Genomic DNA, 16,569 nt, shown 5'->3' with positions numbered 1-16,569 from the left:
AGGAAGAAGAAAAAGTCATCACTGATTGCCATATGAAAGTCAAGACCTTTATTTTTAGCTTCCTTTAGTTTGAGCTTTCATTCGTAAATACACTTCTTAGTGGTTGCTCAGATGCAATTTAGCTATTTCAGTCAACAAACAAAAATGGTTATATCTCCATTGTATCAAAAGGGAAAAAAAACAACAAATCAACCCTAAATTAGTTTTAGAATTTAGTTTGGATTTGTAGTTATAGAGGAAGAAATCAGATTCAGTTTGTAGATTATGGCATCTAATGCACCAATCTCCAAGTAGAATTTCAGACCTACACTGAGCAAGGTGTGTAGGCTGTCCTTACACTGGGGAAATCTACATTCTGTTGTGATCTTAGATAAGAGTGTGAGCGTAAAATTTAGGTGTCAATCTTTAAACTATATTTTAGCTATGTTGTTTTACAAGATTATTAATCTTGAAGCAGAATAGTGGTTGTTTGAGACAGTCATGCAAAAAGTCTATGCTTCCTTTAAGGAAGGGTAAATAAAAGGTTGCATGAGATCTTTGTGATGATCCCTCTGAGTCTGAAATTGGTAATTTTTGGCTGTCATGCACTTTGCCTAATTCAGTTTTTTCCATGATCAAGAGAAGAGGAAAGCAATTGACAAAGGGCTTGAGGATTGACTTTCAGGCATATGTCTCAGGCTGTCAGACTACAGCTTTCAAAAGACTAGAGATGTTAGCAACCATCTAGACTAACAAGCTGAATGTATTGGGGACCTTCATTTGTGGTATTAAACTCTTACCTTGTAACCAGAACAGCCTTGTAGCTGCCTAATGAGAGTAATACCCAACCCATGCTGAGCCCTGAGCAGTGCTCAGGAGGTGCTTGGAGCAGGGAGAGTTGACTTGGGCCAAATCAACATGGCACCTACTCCAACAATTTAGAGTTCTATGCCGATTGCTTCAGGGCCTAGAAATAGATCTTTAGACTCTTCAGTTTATTACTAGAGATACAGGTTATTTGTTTCTCTAGCAATGTATTTCTAGAAATGCATAAAATGCTGAGTGCTCCTATGCTGTGGCTGAAGATGTATATTTGGATGTACTAAGATGAGCACACCAATAACTGTTTCAGATATCTTTTTAAAGAAAATTAGTAAGATTTTCACCTTATCTAGATGTGCAAGATTAAATATTGTAGAAGAATGCTGCAGGTGAGGATCAAAACTAGAGAGAGAACTAAGTTTTGAAGGAAAGATCTTGGAAAATATCCAATTTTAGGTTACTTCAACAAAGTCAGGATAGCACTGCTATGATCCACTTCTCTCCATAGCCCTAAACTGAATCCTCCTTTTAAAATATCCAGCAATTTCAGGAATTTAATCTATAAAATTTTTCACATGGATTATTTTTTTAATCCTCATATGCCTCCTCATTGGATTGGTTTGGATTACCTTTTAAAAAGTTTTTTAATACTTTCTTTTTCAAGTTGTACTTAGTTGGAAGGATAACATACTCAGCAATGTCTATTTCTGTTCTCCTGAAGTAAAGTAATTAAAACTTGCTGTACTTTCAGTTTGTGTGCTTAGTAGATATCTGTCAACATTCCCTACCTGGATTTTGTTTTTTCTCTCCTGTGTATTTTAAGCGAATATTTGCACTTCTGCAGGAATTTGAGCAAGGGCTGAATGTTAAGCAGAGAGAATGTCTGTCACAAAATCAGGGTAACAGAATGGGAAGCTGGAAGGAATCTCTGGAGGTCATTTTGTGCCCAACCCCTTCTTAAGAAGGACACCTAAAGCCATTTGCCCAGGACCATATCCAGATGGCTTTTAAATATCTCCAATGTAAAAGTCCCCACTATCTCCTCAGGCAACTTGTGCCAGTGCTCTGTCAACCTCACAGTAAAGTGTTTCCTGATGTTCAAGAAATCTCCTGAGTTTCAGTTTGTGACTATTGCCTCTGGTGCTATGATGGCACCACGGAAGTGAGTGAGCTTACATCCTCTTACAGTCATCTGCCCTTCATTTTTTATATATTTTGATCAGATCTCTCCAAAACCTTCCCTTCTCCAGGCTGAAAAGTTCCAGCTCTCTCAGCCTTTCCTCATATGTTGGATGCTCTAGTTCCCTAATCATTCTTGTTCTTCATTGAACTCTCTCCAGGATGTCCATGTCTGTCCTGTACTGAGAAACCCAGAACAGGACCCAATACATTTGAGGTGGCCTCACAGCACTGAATAAAGGGAGAGGATTGCTAGCTCACGTTCCATGTGGCATCCACCAGGACTCCCAGGTCATTTTCTGCCAAATTAATTTTTCCTGTGTGGCTCAGGGCACATTTGGGTACCTGGGCTAGGTGCAGGCCTTCCCAGTTCCCTTTTCTGAAGTTCATGAGGCTCTTGGCAGCCCATTTCATCAGTCTGTCACAATTACTCCAGATGGCAGCATGACCCTCTGGCATATCAGCCTCTCCTCTCAATTTGGCATTTGAAAAGTTGCACTCTGCCTCATCATCCAGATCATTATGAAGAATATTAAACAGGTACATCTTCAATACTGATGCTTGGGATACACCACTAGTCACTGGCCTCCAGATAGACTTTATGCCACTGTCCATCCCCTCTAGGGCCAGTCATTGATCTAGTTTTCAATCTGCCTCACTGTGTGCTCATCCACCCAAGACCTCACTTTGGTGAAGCCACACTAGACTACTTTTGATGGCCTTGTCATTCTGGAAAATATTTTATTCTTGTTCATGACAAAAAAAAAAACCAAAAAAAACAAAAAAAAAACAACCCAAAAACCCTAAAAAACCCCACAAACAAACAAATAAAAACAAACAAAAAAAAAATAAACCCAACAAGTTATGGTAGTTACGGTTAATGCTGTGTGTTGGTTTTTTGTGTTTCAATAAACTTGATCTGATAATTAGAGAAATAACAGTCTTTGTTAAAACCCCAATAACTAATCAGTGTACTCACTGCGACATTGGTTACTAATAACCCAGGTGAACTACGAAATTCTGGCAACACTGAGTTGATTGGAATGATAGTTGCGTTACAAAAGAATGATACACATGTTGGTAATGTATATGCCCCACTTGCAAAAATCATTTGCTAGAGTAGGTGCTATTTGTCACATAATGTATAACACAATTTTCTTTAAAGGTAATGAAAAAGTAAATTAAACTCCTTGGAGTGGAATGGAATACAGGCTTTAATAGCTTTGTTAACTCAAACACTGGCTTCAGTTCATAAAATCTAACACTTAAAAGGAAAAAGATTTGCATGTGACCTGACTTCTTCTTTATTTTTGCCTTTATGAAAAAAATTTTAAAAAATAAATCTAACCATATGTTCTAGCTCTTCCAAGTAACAGCCTTTATTAGGTGAACACTGCTTGATTCATTAAGACAGGGACACTGTAGACACTTTCAGTAATTCTTACTTGAATTTCTTTTAAAATTAGTTAATCAGTGATGGGATCTAAAAATTCAAAGTTTTAACTTTCTGACACTTTTTATCGAAGAGCAAGTTACATGTAAAAATGAATGACAGACTCTTATAATTTTTTCCTCCAAAAATACCTTCCAGGGAAAGTAGAAAAACTGATCAGAGATTTTCTTTATTGATTGAGTCTTGCCATTTGGCTCCAGAGATTGATTTCAGAAGAAAAAATATTACAAGGTTCAACTACTATCTCCAGAGGAAAAACAGTATAGATTTTTCATGAAATCCAAGGTGTTAGTGCTGAAAATTGACAAAAACAAGTAACATTTAGCTTGGTTTTAGGGGTATTGTGTACTGAGACATTCATTAGAGTGCAAGGATGTATTTCAGGAATTTTGTATCAAGGAATGATTTAATATTCTTACTCCAAAATCTCCTGTTCTTAGTTCCTTGAAATTGTAGAATTTATATCTGTTCTCCTTGTGAACTAGTGAAAAAATATAGCAAAAAGAGCTGGATGGGTTGCAAAACCCTGTTACATTTTAAGTTTCTTCAGACTGAACTTCAAGTTAACTCTGTTTGTGAGTTTAAAGAGTTTTATGAATGGATTTTAAATATTAAGTACATCAATATTAAAATTAACTGCTGAATTGTAGGTCGTATCAACTGAATTGTGTGAAAACCATGACATTTCTTTTCCTTGAAAGCAATGCATATAATCTGAAAACAAAAATTCTAAAATTTACAATTGTCTCTACATTTTGAATAGTTTCTCCTTATTGCTGTGATGCAGACCTCAGCCCTTCTGCCATAAGACCCAAAATGTACATTTTGTGACCATATCCTGTTGTAACGCAATATTATCACAGTGGAAAAAAGGACTGATCTTATAAAAAAGTACCTGTGACAACCAGATAGACTTTCCACTAACATGAAGCTTGAGCAATTCTTCAAAATGTGACTGAACTTTTATTTTTTTAATAGTAATTTTTTAAATGTCGAACACAAGGTAAGGATTTCATTAAGATTTCAAAAAAAAAAAAAAAAAAAACAAAAAAAACCCCCACCAAAACTAACAAATGACACCAGCATTGGCCATTGGGATCTCAGCCTTATCTGACAATTCTGGGATAGTACCTTAGAGTTCTTTCCAGAAAATCCATAAAGTCCTCAGTTTCCATGTTGATTATGTCTTACCAATTTTTTCCTTCTGAACAAAGGACTGAATATGTGCTAAGTTTTATCCAGTGTTACATAGAAATTTATACAATAAGGAAACTTCAAAGGGGTTTTGTTTGCTTAGTTGATGGCAAACTTGCTATATGTAGATTTTGTGTTTACTTCACAAAAATACTGGTCTGCAAATAATGCTGTACATGTACAGAGTAAATTTTCTTAGACTTGCAATAAATATTTTTATTTATATTCAAAAAGCACATTTGAATTATAGCCTGCTTTCATAATTAATATGACTACATATTAAGAACAAGATTTTTGTGGCATAGCATCCACTAACCTTTCTCTAAAATATAATATGCTCATTTCCACATTCTCCACAAAAAAATCTCTCAAAACAGAAATTTCAACCATGCTCCAGAAAGCCATCATTCAACCGAGAGCAAGCACGTATGAGCCCCTGCTCTTCCACAGTGGAGAAGTCTCAGAGGCAAGAAAAGAGGCTGTTGTGAGAATCCAAGGATTACTCAGCAATGCCTGCTGGTGTCTTGAGCAAACACATTAGTCTCTTGCTTAAAACAGATGCAGGTCACGTTCTCTGGGCCAACATGTGCAGACAAGGCTGTTGAATTGCCATCTGTGCTTAATCTGTCACTGAAGAGCAAACAAGGCTGTTCCAGCCTTTCAAAGGAAATGCTGACTGGTAGGAACATGTGCAGCATTAAAAAGCCCTCCAGTCATAGGATTCTGTTCACTAATGCCTTCTGTTTGATTGCTTTCTTAATTAATTATTTGGCCAAGATAGCTATCTTAATCAGTACAGGCATTTATTTAAAAGATTAATTGCTGGAAAAACAGGAAAAAAAATTCGCCTTGAAGTTTTTTTTTTTCCTGTATGCTACTGCAGTTATGTAATTTCTGGACATGTCTGTTCTAATTAGCCATCTTCTTCTTAAAATAGTGCTAGGTTTTTAAAACATGATTCTCTGAAATTACGTGCTTAGGGCTGTAAAAATGTACAAGAAGTACTTTCAAGTTACTTTAGTATATTATCTAAGGGACTTTTTTAGAGACAAATCACACCAAAGCATGGTTCCAGGAGAAATGCTCTGCCAAAACCATTAGTTTGCCAGTGGGTTTTTTAGTCTTCTTTTCTACCATAGAGACACTTCTGTGGATTAAAAGTAGACTTTGCCTTGCCAAAATCTTTCTCTTCTCTGAAACTCTCCTACGTATATACTAATTCATGCAGCTCCCTCTATCTTATTGCCATCACCAAAGAAAGGATGTAATTTCACAAACCATGTATTATGACTCAGCTACTGCAGCAACTAGAAAAATATATCAAATTACTTTCTCTCTAGGGGCAAGACATCACTTTGATAATTAGGCAAGACAGCAGAAAAAGCTGGTGGAAAGATCAAGACAAATCTGCATGCATTTAAAATAATATGGATGACGTATATCTGTATGAAGTTTCACTGATATAAATGCCACTCTTAGTAATATAGCCTGAAAATTAGGCTTGATGTGTTTTGGATTTTTGTAATTCATCTGGCAAACTACTCAGCTGCCTTCTGTCATGGGCTGGGTGCTGAAGGCAGGGAGAAAAGATAAAATATGGCCAGGCAGTTTAGCTCCTGGCAGGTCTTACTTCCCATAAAGTCACGTGAATAGCAGAATAATTTTGTTGCCCCTTCCATTATACCATTTGCCACAGCAAACATGACATTTTGCCAGCCTTTAAAAAGTCTTTGTAAGCTTGGTTCTTTCTAAGAAAGACGCAACATTATGAACACAAAGACTTCTGAGAACAGTTTATTATTTTTCTCTTCCAGTGCATGAAGCTCTCATGAACCTTCCATGATCTCAGACATTTTCTGGCCAAGCACCCCCTTTTTCTGAAAGTTACTGTTATATTTTGATTTGTCTCTGTCCCCACAGATAATCTATTTTAAGTAGGTTTGCTTTTACATTTAAGCACAAGGTATCTCTAACCTTTATTTTACTGAGGATAAAAAGGAGAAAATTCAGATCTAGAATGGTAAAACTGTTATTTTTTTTAAATCCAACTGCCAAATTCAGTGGCGTATTGCACCAGCTACTGGTATCTTTCTAAACAAATCACTCTCCTTTTTTTGGAGTGTGGGCATAAAGTAATCACTGTACTTAATGAATTCAGGATGGTTTCATCCTCTCAAGCACTATTCTATGGAGATAATGACATTAAAAAATCAATGCGTAGGGGTTTTTTTAAGTCTCCAAAACATTTCTAAAGTAGCTCTTATGCACCCTTTGTGGCATATCCAGATGACATGGCAGTGGAATATAATAGTCATTTTTAGCAATATTTTGGGGTGTATGATGTAACTTGGTGCTAGTCTTATAATTTATAGATAATTCAGTTTCCTAAAACTCATGCTAATAGAAATGAAAAATTAATTGGAAACAAAACCATAACATGTTCCATTTTGCTTTTAGTGGAATCTCCCCTCTGTCACCATTGTTGTTTTCTAAACAGTGACAATTTTTCATTGTGAACCAGACCTATGCTTTAATTTTGACAAACTGTGTTTTGAAGCAGGAAAATGTTCTGTTGGGCTCTGTGACTAGCTCTGCATACCAGAGATGAGCAGATGGAAAGGCTGTACTACTCCCACCAGCAGTGAAATACAGGGGGTTGATGCTTTTCACTTCCCAGGAAATTTTACTGGCTTCAAATTTTTCTCCTCCCACTCTCAACCCTCAATTCTCTTTGGGGCTGAAACCAGCCTTTTCTCTTGTTTTTTAGTTCTTGCTTCTCAGTAACAGTTAAAATCACTCTCTGCCTGAAACAAGCGCTGGGATGACTCCTGGATACACATATATTTTTATTTATTTTGCAGTATGCATCCAGAGTTTTCTAAACAGTTTATGAGTGGATTAAACATGCTGGCACATCCAGCAGCCTCAGGTAAAAGACTGCTGTTTTGCCTGTAGAAAAATCAAAGTTTAAAATTGTTTGGCAACTCACTTATCACCATTCCAAATGCCAGGACTGGAGTGGAGATTGAAATTCAGGATTTACACGGTTGAGGGCAGATTATTCATGCTTTCTTGAACTATTTTGTTTCTTAACCATTAAGGCTATTAAAGACTTGTCCAAAAATGACTGTCCCTTCCCTGCCCAAATAATGTAATGCTTGAGTGCCTAGGTGCCATTTGTTAGGGAAATTGAAAGGATATTTTGAGTTTAATCTGTTCCTTTCAGGCTACAGTGGCTTGGTGCTAAAAGCTCTGCTGAACAGAGACGGGTTTCAGTGCAAGGAATGAAAGCTCGGATCTGACAAAAAGCGACAACCTCAAATAAAACCTTTTATGTTGCAAAGGGCCTGCCACTCAGGTGGTGATAAATACGTGTTCAAGCCACAGTGACGAAACGCCGCTACTGCCCTGCTCGGCATCTCCCGGGGCGCGGCGGAGCGCGGCCTCAGCCGGGCAGCCCCGGGCTGGCGCTGCGCCGGGCCTGCGAGCGAGGCGCTGCTCCGGAGCGGGCAGGAGCTGCGGGACACATCACCTGCCCCGGCCTCCCCCCGGCTGCCCCTGCTTTCTCCCCCCGGCTGCCCCGGCCTTCCCCCGCCTTCCCCGTCCTTCCCCCGCCTGCCGCCTCCATCTCCGGGATCCCGGGCTCGCAGCGCCGCCGGCCGGGAGCACCTCCTCCTCCACAATCGGGAGCAACGTGTTGTGAAATGAAAGAGCAAAATGTAAGGGCGGGAAATTACTCGTATACAGAAGGAATAAAAGAAAATAAACACAAACTAACAAGACAGCACCGCAAGAACTCACTCCCCAGGCCCACCACCTTACTTTGGTTAATGCACTGTCTTGTTGTGTCAGGCTGTCTCTGTAATAACTCTAGGATTTCCATCCAAATGTTTCCCATTCAAAAGGACTTAAAAAAATAATTTAATTTAATTTAAGTTAATTTAAAATTCAATTTAAGCCACTGTTCTGAAGAAACTGTACAGTACTGGGACCTCAAATTTGTTGTAGCTATCACAACCTGTCCAATCCTCTGACTGAAAACCACATAACTCATGGCTCTGTACAGCTTGTTCCTACCTAGATTACAAAAATTTTCTGTGGGCATCTGAAGTGGATAGGTAAGTACTCTTTCCTGCTAATATTTCCATAATGCGTTAGTCTGCCAAAATGTTACAGTAATTCGAACTCCATTATGCCTCAGAAACCACCTTTTACTCCTGAGGCTAAAGCCAGCCATGCTGTGGATGAGGCAAGGACTTCTGCTCAATGACCTGAAGAACCTATCTTACACTTTCAGCACTGAGGATAATTTTTGTTTTCATTTGTGTCTGGACCATGTTCTTAAAGTCCTGGAGGGAAAAATGGAATTTTTTTTATATTTAAAGAGGTGGGATGATTCCCATCACAGGTTTAGGTATGGAGAGCTTGACACAGACCAAAGTTTTTATTCCATATGGTATCCTGTTTGTGTTCTCAAAATATGTTTTTATTCAGGTGTAATTTCATGGGAGAAAAATTATTTTAAATATGTGCAGGTTTTTTTGGTAGTTCACTAGTTTTTAATTTTAAGCATTACCCATTATCAATTGTAATTGTCACTTAAAGCATCCTGTCTTCAGATGTTTGTAACTGAGCTTGGACTGAAATTTTCCATCTTAGATATATTCTTTGGTTTTAACCTTTGGGAAACTTATAATCAAATTTATTTTAGCTGTTTCTGAGAAGGTGAAAAAGTGTCATGTCCCTGTTAAAAATACTTGTGCTCTTTATTTTTCAGCCTCCTGCACTTCCTCTAAAGGGCAGGAACTTGATGTTGAACTGAAGTATGGAATTTTGCCTTTTACACCTCTTCTGTTGTGAATGAAAAATACATCCATATTTTTTCTTACATTTATGAACCTTTAAAAAAGAAGTGCAGTTTAGTTTGACTATAGGAAGTTTGCAAAGGTTTTACAGTTTGGCTGAAGAGTCCGCTTGCTCTGAATACATGAGTGCTATCCACATGGACATAGGTACCAGCTCATATTCCAGGGCGGGGTTGAAAGGGCTACAAAAGGATTTGGGTAACTCTGATCCCTTGTGGGCTGACTTGGGAGTGTGGACTAAATTCAGAATAAGAAGCTCACAACTGTGCTGCTACCAACAAGAAAGTTCGAACCAGGAGGGGAGAAAAGCTAGCTCAAACAAGGAAAGGAAAGACAAACAGCAACAAAGTCTCTGAAGCTGCATTTGGACTTGAGGCCTACTGACACAGCATAGCTTATTTTGGTATAGCTCTGTCCCTTCCCACCCAAATATAGCCTCATCCAGACTGCTGGCTTTGAGTGGTTTTCAGCCTTTCCTGACTGCAGGTATTGCATAGAAAAGCATCAGTTCATTCAGGTTAAAAATATGCCAAGTCCATATGGGAGGTATACACATCTGCCCTACAGTGCCTTGTGTGTTTTACTCTTCTCGTGTAGACAAAGGCTTGTGGTGGTAGTGAGGTGGGAACAGAGAAAACATTGAACAGCTCAGTCTGGGAATATTAGAGAAGATGACTGAGTAAGGAGTCTAAATAGAAAACATAAGTTTGGGAGAAAGATGGCTTTAGAGAAAGTGCTTACCATGGATGGAAAGCTCCTGGATGGGGAAGGCTGGAATCTGAAAGTAATTTAATTGCCATCTTTGTAAACAACTATATCATTTTTAAATACTGGATACTTATCTCCTAAACATTTATCAAAGCAAGGTGCCCAAATCTCTATTCTGACATAACAATAACAGCAGTCAGACAGAATGGTAATCAGTCTGGGGCTTTGCAGCCCCAGATTAGATTTCATGGATTTTGAAAGATGTTGCATTCTTGTGTTTTTGTAATGATATCAATACATAATAAAGCATAAATCATATGGATATCTCATTTACAAAAAAACCTTAACTGAAACCACATTTGCATTGTTTCGATTTATTCTAAGCGTATCCTTAATGTTGCAATTTATTAAATCTATGTGACATAATTTGTTTAATGTTTACATTTCAGATTCTAAGCCATATATATTCTAAACTATACCTCCCATTTAAACTGTAATTCCTGCTGGAATTTTATTGCTTTTTGAAAAGTTCATTCATGATCAGTAGGAAGGTAACTGCAAGGGAGAATTACTATGTTCTCAATTAATGGTGTGGAACTGGTTTTTTAGTGGAATCACAGATTTGCTAAGGTAGTGCTTAGCAACTAATCTGTGCTGCTGAAGGACAAAAATACAGCCAAGTTAAGAGTTTTCAGAATCACACAATGGCTGAGCCTGACATCCATTTGGAGATTGTGGATCCTCAATGATCAGAGCAAGGTCTGCTGGAACAGGTTGTCCAGGACAGGTCTTAAAGATCCAGAGGTGGAGATGCCACAGCCTGTCTGGGCAATCTGAGTCAGTGTTTGACCACCCTCACTGAGGTGGTAAGTATTGCTCATATTTACACAAAATTGCTTATATTTCAATTTGTGCCCCTTACTTCTGGCCACCATTTGGGCACCACTAAGAAGAATCTCCAGCTCTGTCTTCTGTACTGTCCTCCTTGGATGTTCACACACATTCGTAAGATCTGCCTCAGCCTTTTCTGCTCTTTACCAAAATGCTAAACTAGTGGCTGCAAGGTTCTTCTCAGCTTTTATTTGGCCACTCTTTGCATGCACTACCTAAAATGAAAGACTGATCACCCTGATCTCTGGCCTCTGGCACATAAGACCATGGAAAGGAAGAGAGACCGCCTTGGTGGCATATGATCTTCTCCCAAGAAAAAGGAGCAGAAAGGCCTCACTTGTTCTATCAAGATCCTGTTTGGCGAATGAAGAATGGGTCTCTCATGTCAGGCACCACTGCTAGCACATAAAAAGTAGTAAAAATGGTCTTGCTTCTTTCATTAGTGTGCAATAGAGAGATAGTTCCAGGTCTGTGAACTGCCATTAATGGCATTCCATAGCAAGATTCTGTCAGGCTCATTTACTAAATTGAGTATGTATTCAATTAAGTACAGTAAAAATATTAGCGATTTAGATTTTTGTGTAATGAGCTTTGTTTATTGTAAACACCAAGCTGATCTTTGTGTACCATCAGATGCCATCAGAAATACCTGTTAAGACACAATTCACAATAAATACCTGTTTTAGGAAGTATGTATTGTGGGAGATATTAAGAAGTTTTATTTGGGAGGCCTTCTGGTGATGTGCCACAAATTTGAAAGTATTTAGACAATTTGAAATTATTAGCTGCTGGTTGTCTGGGGAACTTAAACTTAAATTGTAGTTTGATAAATTGGAGAAATTCAAAATGTTGCCATGAAGTTAGGGTTAATTCATCCTCTTAGCTGTGAGAGCACTTTAGAGCAAACTCTTTCTCTAAAAAACAAGGAGGAGGGGAGGAAGGCACTGTTATTTTCTCTCAGCTATTGTTTTTCACTAGAAATTCATATGTGTAACTCATACCCTCTAGGGGTACCATTATAATCAATCAATGCCTTTAACAGAATTTACCCAGACTCTTTACTATTAATATTTTCTACTTTCTATCTTTTTTATTTCTCCTATTCACAGCAGTAAATTAAAAACTCACAAATTTTTCCTTATGCTCTTGAGATAAAATAATAGTCCTGAACAGCTCTTCTCTCACAACTGTAGCTTCTTTGTCAGAAGATGAATATTTTAAAAGTGCAATAAGCTGATTTTCCTTAGAATCATTTCAGACAGAAATTCAATATTTAAACCATTCTCTTCCATATTATTGAACAGTACCCATAGCTGTTTTTCCCAATCTATCACAAAAGCAGATGAAAGAGATGAAAAATTCAGATATTCAAATCTTGGCATTTAAACAGTTTTATTGCCAGATTAAACATACTTCTAAAAGACTAATTTTTTAATATATACATAAATAATGGCAGAATTTTGAAGAAAGGCATTTCAACCTTATAACTTTTAAAGTTATAGAGTTTAAGAGTCTTATGCAGTTTTAGAGTCTATAGTAAAAGTCTCTTGTGACCAGTACAGTGTCAGTGGTCCACCACTGAACTCAAAAAGATGACATACAACTAGTACACTGTGAATGGAGAAAATTCTCTGTGATAATTTGAACTCATTTGACTGTATATCAACATGATAAATATTTTGTACTAACTGTGGTGCAGTCATCTTTTCTAGTGCAATAACAAAAGAGAGAAATGGAATCGGCAATTCCAGCTTTATAGGGCCTTGGTATTGTATTGACCAAAGAACTTTGGAGTTCAGAAGCCATTTTTTTTTTTCTGAAGTTTGAATGCTAACTGATGTTGCTTGAAATATAAATTCAGCCATTACAAAATAAAATTAAACAAATTGGACAAATCTTACTTGAATATTCATAAAAGAAAATTGTTTATCTTAATCTTTTAACTGAAAAAACAAATTCAATCTTTCAATTCAAAAAACAAGTAAAAAAAATTGAATAGAAGCAGTCTGAATTAGAATGCAAAATACTTGAGAGCTACATTTGAAATTCCTTTGAGGAAGCTCTATTTTTTGTTTTTGTGATGCTGCAGTTCTTGGTAACCTTACAACCAAATAGAATAGAATAGAATAGAATATTTTAAATTGGAAGGGACCTGCAATGATCGTCTAGTCCACCAGCCTTACCATTCCAGGGCTGACGAAAAGTTAAGGTATGTGGTTAAGGCCATAGTCCAAATGCCTCGTAAATACTGACCGGCCTGGTGCCTCGACCAACTCTCTAGGAAGCCTCTTTCAGTGTTTGACTGACCTCTCAGTAAAAAAATGCTTCTCAGTGTCCAGGCTAAACTCTCCTGGCACAGATTCAAAATGTTCCCATGCATCCTGTCACTGGATACCTGGGAAAAGAGACCAGAACCTTCTCCTCCTTGGGAAGCTGTAGAAAGCAATGAGACAGCCTCTCAGCTTCCTCTTCTCTGAATTAAACAAGCCCAAAACCCTCAGCCTTCCAGCCCTTTCCTCAACTTTGTTACCCTCCTCTGGATGTATTCAAGGATCTCCACAACCTTCTGAAATTGTGGGGCCCAGGATTGCACACAGTGCTCCAGGTAAGCCCACACTGAGTACAGTGGGACAATCCCCTCTTTTTCCCAGCTGTTCATGCAGTGTTTGATGCATCCCATGCCTTTTGCCCTCCAGGCTGACAGGGCTCACTCACTGCTGACCTGTGTCAAGCCTGCTGCCCAGCAGCACCCACATATCCTTTCTTGCAGGGCTGCTACTCCAGCCACTCTTGTTCCAGTTTATACTTGTGCCCAGCATTACTCTTCCTAGGAGCAGAATTTGGCATTTGTACTTGTTAAATTTCATAGCATTAATGATTGCCCAGTGCTGCAATCTATCAAGATCCCTTTTGCAGGCCAAAGTTTTATGAGGGTTTTTATTGTCTTTCAAAGACAAAAATATACCATAGAGACTATAAACCTTTCATTTAAACAATTTTTTTTTTATTCATAATTAGTGAATTTGAAGTCATTTTTACAGGCAGTAAAAAGATAGAAAATTACACTGATTGAGGAATAAATGTAGTTACATGGTTTTCAATTAAGCACGGGTTTGATAAGTCTAGCATAAACTTCTGCTTATTAGTTTATGGCATATCAAAGCTTTTCTTGCTTTACTGCCTCTCTCTTACTCCCTCTAACTCTCAACACCACCCTATCTCATTACAGTCCAGGATTTCATCTTGAGGGCTATGACAGGACATGGGAGCTAAAAACGAGGCTTTCTGCCAAATAAGAGATTTGCATCCTGCTAAATTTTCAAGTTCTAATGGTTTAAGATGGTTTCTATTAGCTGGCAGTGAAGAAGACTGTGAAGAAGGAAGACCAAAAAGTATTAAGGCATTATAAGATTAAAGGTGAACTTCAGGAGCAGAATTTAGGACTTTTAAAAATTATTTGGAGAAAAAAGCCCAAAGAAGAAAAATAGATCCACAGGTCTAGGTAGGCACTTACTTTTATGAAGGATTCAAGAAATTTAAATATGTCTATTTATATATACAAATATATATAGTTGTTTTGCACATAAAGCCTATCAACATTTACAGCAACATTGTATTTAATATTGATTTTAATTGATTTAATTATAAAATTTTATTTTATAGCGATTTTTTTCACTAGAAGCATGAAAAATTTAATACTTGTATAACAAACCGAGTTTTAAATTTTCTCTCAACTTAGATCAAAGTTAAAAAAGGCTTATGGGCACCTCATTTTATCTTTAGCTACAAATACAAGGGTCAGATCCATAGCCTTTCCCACTAACATTTTGCCTTCTCCCCATTTAAAATCCCCAGACTACATCAGCATCATTCTCTCTCAAGCAGCTTCTTAAGCCAAGAGATTTGACTCCTGGGAATACTAGTATATTTGTGATGGTGTCCATGGCTATAATTTCAGCCACCTTAAAAAGCAAAGCTATGGCATATCACCAACCCTCTGTATTTGACATCTTCTAAAAGGAAAACCACATGAGCATTCATGACAGGTCAAGGTGCATGGTCTGTGAGCTAAACGTTTTTTTTGTTCTCTCTTATTTTTGCAATGCATTTAATTTGCTTGCATATATGCAAATCCACACTTCAGTCATCGATGAACAAGTTGTAGTGTCTGTTTATAGCAAAAAGTATATTTATCTATGAAGTACTCTCTTTTTTTGTTTTTTCTTTTTAATGCTCAAAAAGCATCCGTTCTGATGTTTGCTTGTCACAGACACATTTTATGAAAAATCCTTTCCTTAGAATTTTTTCTTATGAGAAGCTGAGAGGCCTCAGGAAGGAACAACATGTAAACAATGATTATCTGCTGCTGTGGAATGCAACAGGTTCATCTGTGATTGGTCTCGTGTGGTTGTTTCTAATTAATGGCCAATCACAGTCAGCTGGCTCAGACTCTCTGTCCAAGACACAAGCCTTTGTTATTCATTCTTTCCTTTTCTATTCTTAGCCAGCCTTCTGATGAAATCCTTTCTTCTATTCTTTTAGTATAGTTTTAATATAATATTTATCATAAAATAGTAAATAAAGCCTTCTGAAACATGGAGTCAGATCCTCGTCTCTTCCCTCATCCTAAGACCCCTGTGAACACCGTCACATTTGCTGAAAACCATTTTGGGAATTTTTGAAATTTCATCATCTAGTTAGGCTTTCTCTTGTCAGTATAACATAGTAACTTAAATATTATGTTAATAATAATACTTATATAATATAATAATAAAATATTTAATACTTGAGTATAACTTAAAAAAACCTTCCTGAACGGGATATATGTATCTGAGGGGAACAAAGGTTCTCTAAATCTCTAGGGTAACAGTTTTGACCTCTTTGGCATATGCAATGGTAACCTTCTTCTGGTTCTTATTCTGCCAGGCCTCTCTCAGTGTATGTGAATCATTAGACAGTAGGCAGTGGGGTTAGAAGTATACAAATATATATATTTATTTAGGGAGCTGAATGTCAAACAGTTCCCTGCTCTTAATAGCTGATGATTTTACAAGTCAGACACTTTCCTTGTGCTGTCACTCTGGTTTGGGTTTCACATGAGATCGTCTTGGCACTTGCAGTCTTGGCAGGCAGGCTGTGTGCTCTCCTCTTCCTCTTCTGCTGATGTGCCTTCAGCCTACTGATCTGTGGAAGGGAGAGCAGCCATCAGAGGGAAATCCTCATCTTCAGTGCTGCAGTCACTAACTTCTCCAGACACCTCCACCGCCGCTTCTCTTTCCTCTCTGTACTCGCGGTGGCCCATGAAGTACTGGTTGGTGTTGTGGGGCGTGCACATCCCTGGCAGCCGGTATCCTGCCAGGTTCATGGGCCGCAGGCGTGCTCTTGCCTCTCGCCGAATTGCTGCGGGCAGATGTGAGGTTGTGATCCAGCAGCCCTTCTTTGCGTTCCAGAGTAGCTCGCTCTTTTCATCACCACCGC

This window comes from Zonotrichia albicollis, chromosome 4 (assembly GCF_047830755.1).
Source record: "Zonotrichia albicollis isolate bZonAlb1 chromosome 4, bZonAlb1.hap1, whole genome shotgun sequence".
Lineage (NCBI taxonomy): Eukaryota > Metazoa > Chordata > Aves > Passeriformes > Passerellidae > Zonotrichia > Zonotrichia albicollis.
The sequence above is the reverse complement of the archived record's forward strand: the minus strand, read 5'-3'. Positions refer to the sequence as shown.